Source organism: Arachis ipaensis, chromosome B9, assembly GCF_059453495.1.
Source record: "Arachis ipaensis isolate K30076 ecotype BB chromosome B9, ASM5945349v1, whole genome shotgun sequence".
NCBI lineage: Eukaryota > Viridiplantae > Streptophyta > Magnoliopsida > Fabales > Fabaceae > Arachis > Arachis ipaensis.
The window spans coordinates 58,683,758-58,693,953 of record NC_142444.1 but is presented as its reverse complement, the minus strand read 5'-3'; the positions used below and the strand labels follow the sequence as shown (position 1 = coordinate 58,693,953).

At 32.1% G+C, this 10,196-nt stretch overlaps 1 non-coding gene and 1 pseudogene across 1 annotated transcript; one reads left to right on the top strand and one right to left on the bottom strand.

Annotated features, from left to right (window-relative positions):
- The first annotated feature begins 405 nt into the window (after window positions 1-405).
- On the top strand, window positions 406-509 carry LOC148544784 (small nucleolar RNA R71). The gene has a single exon (XR_015901256.1). It is a non-coding gene; the product is annotated as a small nucleolar RNA R71 (small nucleolar RNA).
- Window positions 510-9,188: 8,679 nt separating this feature from the next.
- Window positions 9,189-9,965, bottom strand: LOC148544783 (secreted RxLR effector protein 161 pseudogene; annotated as a pseudogene).
- Window positions 9,966-10,196: the final 231 nt, after the last annotated feature.

Genomic DNA, 10,196 nt, shown 5'->3' with positions numbered 1-10,196 from the left:
TTCATAGGATTCTTCCATTTAATTCACCTCTTCATTGCAGGATTCTCAGGGTCATAGGCTTCTTCTTCAGAGGAAGCTTCCTTAGTACTGCCTGTTGCAGCTTGCATTCCAGACAGACTCTGAGAAATCATATTGACTTGCTGAGTCAATATTTTGTTCTCAGCCAATATTGCATTCAGAGTATCAATCTCAAGAACTCCTTTCTTTTGAGTTGTCCCATTATTCACAGGATTCCTTTCAGAAGTGTACATGAACTGGTTATTTGCAACCATTTCAATGAGTTCTTGGGCTTCTGCAGGCTTCTTCTTCAGATGAAGAGATCCTCCTGCAGAGTGGTCCAATGACATCTTGGACAATTCAGACAGACCATCATAGAATATACATATGATGCTCCATTCTGAAAACATGTCAGAAGGACACCTTCTGATCAATTACTTGTATCTTTCCCAAGCTTCATAGAGGGATTCACCTTCCTTCTGTCTGAAGGTTTGGACTTCCACTCTAAGCTTGCTCAACTTCTGAGGTGGAAAGAATTTGGCCAAGAAAGCATTGACTAACTTTTCCCAAGAGTTCAGGCTATCTTTAGGTTATGAGTCCAACCATGTCCTAGCTCTGTCTCTTACAGCAAAGGGGAAAAGCATAAGTTTGTAGACCTCAGGATTAACCCCATTGGTCTTAACAGTGTCACAGATTTGCAAGAATTTAGCTAAGAACTGATGAGGATCTTCCAATGGAGTCCATAAAACTTGGTATTCTGCTGCATCAGAGAAACTAATTGAGGCTTAAGCTCAAAGTTTGCTCCAATTGCAGGAATTGAGATGCTCCTTCCACAGAAGTCAAAAAAGGGTGCAATAAAGTCACCAAGCATCTTCCTTGCATCTCCACCATTGTTGTTGGGTTCGTCCATCTCTTTTTCTTTTTCAAAAAATTCTGTCAGGTCCTCTCCAGAGTTTTGTGCCTTAGCTTCTCTTAGCTTCTTCTTTAGAGTCCTTTCAAGTTCCGGATCAGCTTCAACAAGAATGTTCTTATCCTTGCTCCTGCTCATATGAAAAAAAAGACAACAGAAAAGAATAGGAATCCTCTATGTCATAGTATAGAGATTCCTTTATGTGAATAGAAGAATAGAAGAGTAGAATGAAGAAGAGAGAAGATGAAGAATTCGAACACAGAGAGGGAGAAAGGGTTCGAATTATAAGAAGAAGAGAAGTGTTAGTAAATAAATAAATGAATAGAAAGAGATGAGAGAGAGAGAATTCGAATTTTAAATTAAAATAAAAGGAAAATATTTTTGTTTTTATTTTAATTATTAGTTATAATTCGAAAATTATAAAAAGGAATAAAATTAAATTAAAATTTAAAACAATTAGTTAATTAAAAAGAATTTTGAAAAAGTGGTTAGTGATTTTCGAAAATTGGAGAGAGAAAAGTAGTTAGGTAGTTTTGAAAAAGATATGATTGAAATAGTAAACTTTTAAAATCAAACAAAAAGTCAAGTAGTTAATTGAAAAAGATTTGAAAATCAATTTTGAAAAGATAAGAAGTTAGAAAAGATTTTGAAATTGATTTTGAAAAATATATGATTGAAATTTATTTTGAAAAAGATTTGAAAATGAAATTAAAAAGATTTGATTTTTGAAATTAAAGTTGATTACTTGACTAATAAGAAACTAAGAGATATGATTCTAGAATTTAAAGATTGAACCTCTCTTAATAGGCAAGTAACAACTTGAAAATTTTTTACTCTAGACATTAATTGTTAGCATTAATTATAAAATAAGAAAAAGATTTTGAAAATCAAATTTTTTTTAAATTTTCGAAAATATTAAAAAAAATGAAAAAGATTTTATTTTTAAAAAAGATTTGAAAAAGATAGATTTTTTTTTAATTTGAAATTTTGACTTGACTAATAAGAAACAACCAAATTTTAAAACTTTTGACTAAATTAATTCAAAATTTCGAAATTTATGAGCAAAATAAGGGAAAGATATTTTTTTTATTTTTGAAATTTTAATGATGAGAGAGAAAAACACAAAAATAAAACAAAACATAAAAATTCAAGATCAAAACAAAAAATGCATGCAAGAACACTTTGAATGTCAAGATGAACACCAAGAACACTTTGAATGTCAAGATGAACACCAAGAACTTATTTTTTTGAAAAATTTTTAAGAAAAGAAACACATGCAAGATACCAAACTTAAAAATTTTTAAACTTTAGACAATAAAAATTCAAAAATGCATATAAAAAATAAGAAAAGACACAAAATAAGAAAAACACAAGATCAAACAAAGACAGTTATCAAGAACAACTTAAAGATCATGAAGAACACATGCATGAATTTTTCGAAAATTTAAAGAAAGATTAAAAAGATGCAATTGACACTAAACTTAAAATTTGACACAAGACTCAAACATGAAATTTTTTTAGTTTTTATGATTTTATTAAATTTTTTTTTGGATTTTTTTCGAAAATTAATCAGGAAAAGAAAATAAAGAGATTCAAAATTTTTAATAAGAATTCCAGGAATCATGCAATGTTAGTCTAAAGATTCGGTCCAAAAATTTAGACATGGCTTATTAGCCAGCCAAGCTTTACATGAAAGCTTTACATACAACAGCCAAATTGATGGGAATCAAAAAGCTCCTGCAATGATAAGTGGAAGCCTCGATCCAAAAGAATTTAGACATGGCTTGACAGGCAGCCAGACTTCAACAGATCATGATGAAACTCTAGAATTCATTCTTAAAAATTCTGAAGAACATAAAATCTTTTTTTTGAAATTTTTCAAAAATTAAAATAAAAAGCTTAAACATAAAATAAAATTACCTAATCTGAGCAACAAGATAAACCGTCAGTTGTCCAAACTCGAACAATCCCCGGCAACAGCGCCAAAAACTTGGTACACGGAATCATGATTCACACTTTTCATAACTCCGCGTAACTAACCAGCAAGTGCACTAGGTCGTCCAAGTAATAAACCTTATGTGAGTAAGGGTCAATCCCATGGAGATTGTCGGCTTGAAGTAAGCTATGGTCATCCTTGTAAATCTCAGTCAGGCGGATTCAAATGGTTATGAGTTTTGGTAATAAAAATATAAATAAAATAGAAAATAAGATAGATATACTTATGTAATTCATTGGTGGGAATTTCAGATAAGCGTCTGGAGATGCTTTGTTGCTTCTGAACTTCTGCTTTCCTACTGCCTTCTTCCAACCATGCGTTACCTCCTTCCATGGCAAGCTGTATGATCCTCTCAGATGAAAACAAATCCATATGCGCTGTCACCGCACGGCTAATCATCTGTCGGTTCCCGCTAGCGTCGGAATAGGACCATTGTCCTTTTGCACACTGTCACTGCGCCCAACATTCGTGAGTTTGAAGCTCGTCACAGTCATCCCCTTCCAGATCCTACTCGGAATACCACAGACAAGGTTTAGACTTTCCAGATCCCAGGAATGATGCCAATGATTCTAGCCTATACCACGAAGTTCTAACCTCCGGACTTGGTCCGTGGATTAGAAACCCAAGAGAGTATACTCCAGCTGTCGTCCAATGACTACGTTGAACATCATGTAGATCGCTTTGTGGTTGTCAGGCACGTGATCTTGGCTAAGCGAGTAATGAAGATTGGGTGATTGTCACGGGTCACCCCTTCATTCTGACATAACTGAATTAAGAACAAGAGTATATCTTGGAGAAGAAGTAGCCGTGAATTGAAAGAAAAACAGTAGTAATTGCATTAATTCATGAAGAATAGCAGAGCTCCACACCTTAATCTATGGGGTGTAGAAACTCCACCGTAAAAAATACATAAGTGAAAAAGGTCTAGGCATGGCCGTGAGGCCAGCCTCTCAAATGATAGTCTATGATTACATATATTCCAAAAGATGGTCAAAAGACTCTCTTAAATAAATCACTAAAAGTAGTTTTTTTTATACTAAACTAGTAATCTAGGTTTACAGAAAATGAGTAACTAAGTGCAGATAGTGTAGAAATCTACTTCCGGGACCCACTTGGTGTGTGCTTGGGCTGAGCATTGAAGCTTTTTCGTGCTTAGGCTTTTCCTGGAGTTAAACGCCAGCTTTGGTGCCAGTTTGGGCGTTTTACGCCAAGATGTTTTAGGCTGACTTTGAACGCCAATTTGGGCCATCAAATCTCGGGCAAAGATATTTATATATTGCTGAAAACCCGAGGATGTCTACTTTCCAACGCAATTGGGAGCGCGCTAATTGGGCTTCTGTAGCTCCAGAAAATCCATTTCGAATGCAGCAGGGTCAGAATCCAATAGCATCTGCAGTCCTTTTTCAGCCTCTGAATCAGATTTTTGCTCAGGTCCCTCAATTTCAGTAAAAAAATACCTGAAATCACAGAAAAACATACAAACTCATTGTAAAGTCCAGAAATGTGATTTTTGAATAAAAACTAATAAAAATATAATAAAAAGTACTAAAACATACTAAAAACTATGTAAAAACAATGCCAAAAAGGGTATAAATTATCCACTCATCAGTCTCCGGACGTTGCCATTGCAGTTTCATCTGAGTTTATCACGAATAAAATAGAATTTGATATATGTGGTTGAGATCATTTTCGCATGTAATTTATGAATTTTCTCATTCAAATTTGATATATGTGGTTGAGTATTTTAGTATGGCGATTATTGTGATTTTGTTGCAACACTAATGCGATAAAAGTTACAATAATTTCATAAATAATATATGAGACAGACCAGATTATTAAAGTAATAAGGAAAATAACATTCAAATGTACGTATAAAATTTATAAGATATGATTATCTCAGAAAAATATATATGTATAGCCCAAGTGGAAGATTGTTAGAAAATTATTATTTCTTAATATATTTATGGGCAATACATATATTATTTATAATCGTAAATTAAGTAATTTTTCATTAAGTGAATTATATAACGGTGATCTCATTTATTGTCATAAATATTGAATTAAATAAGTCATTATTACTTTTGATTTGGATAAATGAGATTAAAACCGTAAATACTATTTTATTTGACTTTTAGGGTTTAATGGGTGTCACACTCAAATATAAATAATGACTTCAGGATTTTGGTTTCCAACACATCAAACACGCTTCCATAACTCTTTTTCCACAGTGGGGTTGTGATTCAACCCTATTAGGGATATAAAAGATTTTGGTTGACGAAGATCAAAGAACCACAAGAGCCAAGCTCTCTTATCTCAATCATGCTCTTAAATGAAGGGACGCTTTCGCGCTCTGGTGCACGAATTGCGAATCACACTTTTCACAACTCTTACCACTAACCAGCAAGTGCACTGGGTCGTCCAAGTAATACCTTACGTGAGTAGGGGTCGAATCCCACGGAGATTGTTGGTTTGAAGCAATCTATGGTTATCTTGCAATTCTTAGTCAGGAAGTTAATTGTATTTATCAGTTGAATTGCGAATGAATAAGAGAGCATAGGTTAAAGGTTACTTGTTATGCAGTAATGGAGAATATGTTGGAGTTTTGGAGATGCTTTGTCTTCTGAATCTCTACTTTCCTTTGTCCTCTGATTCACGCACACACGTCCTTCTATGGCAAGCTGTGTGTTGGGGCATCACCGTTGTCAATGGTTACATCCCTTCCTCTTGTGAAAATGGTCCAAATGCTCTGTCACAGCACGGCTAATCATCTGAGGTTCCCGATCATGCTGGAATAGGATTCACCCTCCTTTTGCGTCTGTCACTACGCCCAGCACTCGCGAGTTTGAAGCTCTTCACAGTCATTCAATCCCTGAATCCTACTCGGAATACCACAGACAAGGTTTAGACTTTCCGGATTCTCATGAATGCCGCCATCAATCTAGCTTATACCACGGAGATTCTGATTAAGGAATCTAAGAGATATTCATTTAATCTGATGTAGAACGGAGGTGATTGTCAGACACACGTTCGTGGATTGAGAAAGGTGATGAGTGTCACTGATCATCACCTTCTCCATAGTTAGGCGCGAATGGATATCTTAGATAGGAACACGCATGTTTGAATAGAAAACAGAAGTACTTGCATTAATTCATTGAGATACAGCAGAGCTCCTCACCCCTAACAATGGAGTTTAGAGACTCATGCTATCAAAGAGTACAAAGTTCCGATCTAAAATGTCATGAGATACAAAATAAGTCTCTCTAAGTTGTTTAAATACTAAACTAGTAGCCTAGGTTTACAAAAAATGAGTAAACTATGATGGGTGGTGCAGAGATCCACTTCTGGGGCCCACTTGGTGTGTGCTGGGCTGAGACTTAAATAATTCACATGCATAAGGCTGTTTTGGGCGTTCAACGCCAGGTTTGGATCCATTTCTGGCATTGAACTCCAACTTTTAATCCTTTTCTGGCGTTGGACGCCATAATTGGGCAGAGAACTGGCGTTGAACGCCAGTTTACGTCGTCTATCCTTGAGCAAAGTATGGACTATTATATATTGCTGGAAAGCCCTGGATGTCTACTTTCCAAAGCAATTGGAAGCGCGCCATTTTGAGTTCTGTAGCTCCAAAAAATCCACTTTGAGTACAGGGAGGTCAGAATCCAATAGCATCAGCAGTCATTTTTCAGCCTGAATCAGATTTTTGCTCAGCTCCCTCAATTTCAGCCAGAAAAATACCTAAAATTACAGAAAAACACACAACTCATAGTAAAGTCCAGAAATATGAATTTTTCCTAAAAACTAATGGAATTAAACTAAAAACTAACTAGAATATACTAAAAACTATATGAAATTAATCCCAAAAAGCGTATAAAATATTCGCTCATCACGCTCTCAGATATATTTCTTAATGATTTAACATGGATGATCTTGAGGTTGAGAAATCCTAAAATTTTCAGATAAAATAGAATTTTTATTTAATCAAACAATGATAAAGAATGCTAGAAAAATAAATAAATAATATTTTAAGAATATAGAAATATTAAATTGTCATTTCAATTTACTTTTCTAATCAATGACAATAAATATCTTGAATTAATTAAATTTTTACAAAAAATTTTATACCTAAAATTATTTTTTTTTTCAAAAATATTTTGAACATACAATGGTTCAATGAGAGGTTGACTATTGATAATTGAATATAATATTTTTAAATTTGTATTTTCAATAAAAAAAAATCAACTTATCCTCCTCAAGGAGAATACCATGGTACTGATACCATGTTAAAAAGGAAAGAGGAAGCAATAGGAAAAAGGTTTGTAAGTATTCAATTTGTGTAGAATGATACATATAGAGGGGTATTTATAGGTGATAAGAGAATCGAAATAATAAAGACGTAATATCCTATGAGAAATATTTGGATATGTTGAATAATGCTAATTGATCTAATTGATCCTAATTATACTCTAACAATTATATTCAATTAATTGATATACATAATATTAAATTGTGTGATACTTAAATATCCAATCAAATTAATTAGTTAATATAATTAATGCATCGTAATGAATTATATTTAATGAGTTAAAAGAAATAAATTAAAAAAATATTCTCAAAAGCATGCTATATCAACTTTATCATTAAGTGTAAAAATTTGATTTTTATATAATAGAATAGATTTTGGAGTCAGTTTAAGAGTAATTGAGAACTATATTTTTTTTTGCTTTTTTTAATATATTTATTTTCTTATTTTATTTACATCAATTATTACTATATAAAATTATAAATATTAAGTAAAATAAAACAACTTTGTATTATTGTCTTCCTACTATTATTTTATTTTTTTTCTTCTTCTAAGATTTGTTAAATACGTCAAAATTAGGGAGACATTCAGAAGTGTATATATAAATATGTTCCAACTCAAATTTAAATATTTATTTAGAAGTGTATATATAAAAGTATATTTACTATATTTTATCTTTTTTTATCATATTATATTTGTGTCATATTAATATAAAAATTATGCCATTTCTTTTTAATTATTAGGTCCACATAATAAGATAAAATTAAAATATGAGACATTTTATATAAAATTTAAAGAATAAATTACACGTATAAAATATAAATACGTAATATAATTTGATTCATGAAAACATTTGATCTAATAGAAATTTTGAGTAATGATTAACTTATTCAAAATTGTAATTATTAAAAAGTTTTAAAAGTAAATCAAAATTTTACCTACCTTACATATTACTACTTTGATTCTATTGCCAAAACTTTTTAATCACATACTGTAGAGTTACTATAAAACGGACTATCTCTTTCAAAGAATTAGATCTTGTTTTTGTTACCTTTATTAAACGACCAATATTTGGTTCAAAATTCAATTAACTTAAATCCACTTAATTAAAGTTAAATGAAGGAACATAATTCCCTAGTAAAGATTTTATTTATTTTTTAAATTTGATTTTAAAACCTTTATGTAAAACTTAATATAATTTTACTGTACGTTATAAAATTATCATTCACAGGAAGATCTTGAAATTTATGATTATCACAAATAGAAATGAGAAGAGTTACTAACCTTGATCCATGATAATAATAGTATTAGGAAGAATTCACTTTGTCTATTCCTTTGCCTTCTTAATTCTTTCTTCAATTTTATTATTGATGGTGAGTGAAGAAGAAAGACTTCATAGGTAAGAAGAGAGGACTGAATTCTAATTTGTTTTCATAAAAATCCACTTCCATCAAGTTAGTTACGTTTCAAAATAATCATGTAACTTCCTTTCATGTAACTTCCTTTATTTTATTATTTTAATTAAATATTTATTAAACCAATAAAATAAGACACATCACACACATGAGACATCATATAATAATATAATCTCTTACATTCTCCCACTTAGCTCATGTGTCATTATTCCTATTGATGGTTTAAGAAATATTTATCATAATGCGCATTTCTAAGCAATTACTTGCATAGCTTAATTTATCATGATAAGAATAAAACTAGCATGAGTCATAGCGGTTGTACGTCACCTAATCGACATAGTCCCTTCTATGTACTACAAGTTAGCCACATTCTTAACATGAGCCATAATTAGGAAGTATATAACATAATTAGTCCAACAATAATGTCTTCATTGTAAGACAATACCTGATTATTTTAATTCTATTATGTATACAACAAATTAAAAATCAGGTAATACAGAAACATTAATTCATTTGAGCTCAAAATGTCAATATCCATGCAACACAAACTTCATTAAACATATATTGATCCTATAAATTCATAATACCCATCCTTTCAACATGACTAGTAAATATTTTGGGCGGTAACCCTTTAGTCAAAGGATCAGCAACCATAATATTGGTGCTAATGTGCTCTATTGACACTCTTTGTTTCTGAACTTCTTCTTTAACGGCAAAGTATTTCAATTCCATATGTTTAGCACGTTTGGAATACTTGTCGTTTTTAGAAAAAAAAATTGCTGCAGAGTTATCACAATAAATTTTCAGTGGCCTAGCAATACTGTCAACAATTTTAAGCCCTGAAAAAAAGTTCCGCAACCACTTAGCCTGAACCATGGCCTCAAAGCATGCCACAAATTCAGCTTCCATTGTAGAAGTAGCAATTACTGACTGCTTCGCACTCTTCCATGATATTGCTCCTCCAGCTAAGAGATACAAATAACCAAAAGTGGATTTTCTTGTATCTATGCAACCGGCAAAATTTGAATATGAATATCCAATCACTTCAAGGTGATTAGATCTCCTATAAGTAAGCATATGTTCTTTTGTCCCTTGCAGATACCTTAAAACTTTCTTTGCAGCTTTCCAATGATCCAATCCTGGGTTACTTTGGTATCTACCAAGCATACCAACTGCAAAGCTGATATCTGGCCTTGTGCAAGTCTGAGCATACATCAAAATCCCAACAACAGATGCATATGGAATTCCTTCCATCTGTTTTCGTTCCAAATTATTCTTTGGACATTGCATGAGACTAAACTTGTCTCCTTTTTGAATTGGAACGGGTGATGCTGAGCATTGTGCCATTCTGAATCTCTCCAATACTTTATTAATGTATGATTTCTGAGACAATCCTAATAGTCCTTGTGATCTATCTCAGAATATTTCTATTCCAATCACATAACTTGCCTCACCCATATCTTTCATTTCAAAGTTATTAGAGAGATATTTCTTAGTCTCGCTTAATAGACCAAGATCATTAGATGCAAGCAAAATATCATCAACATATAGAACTAAAATAATGAATTTACTCCCACT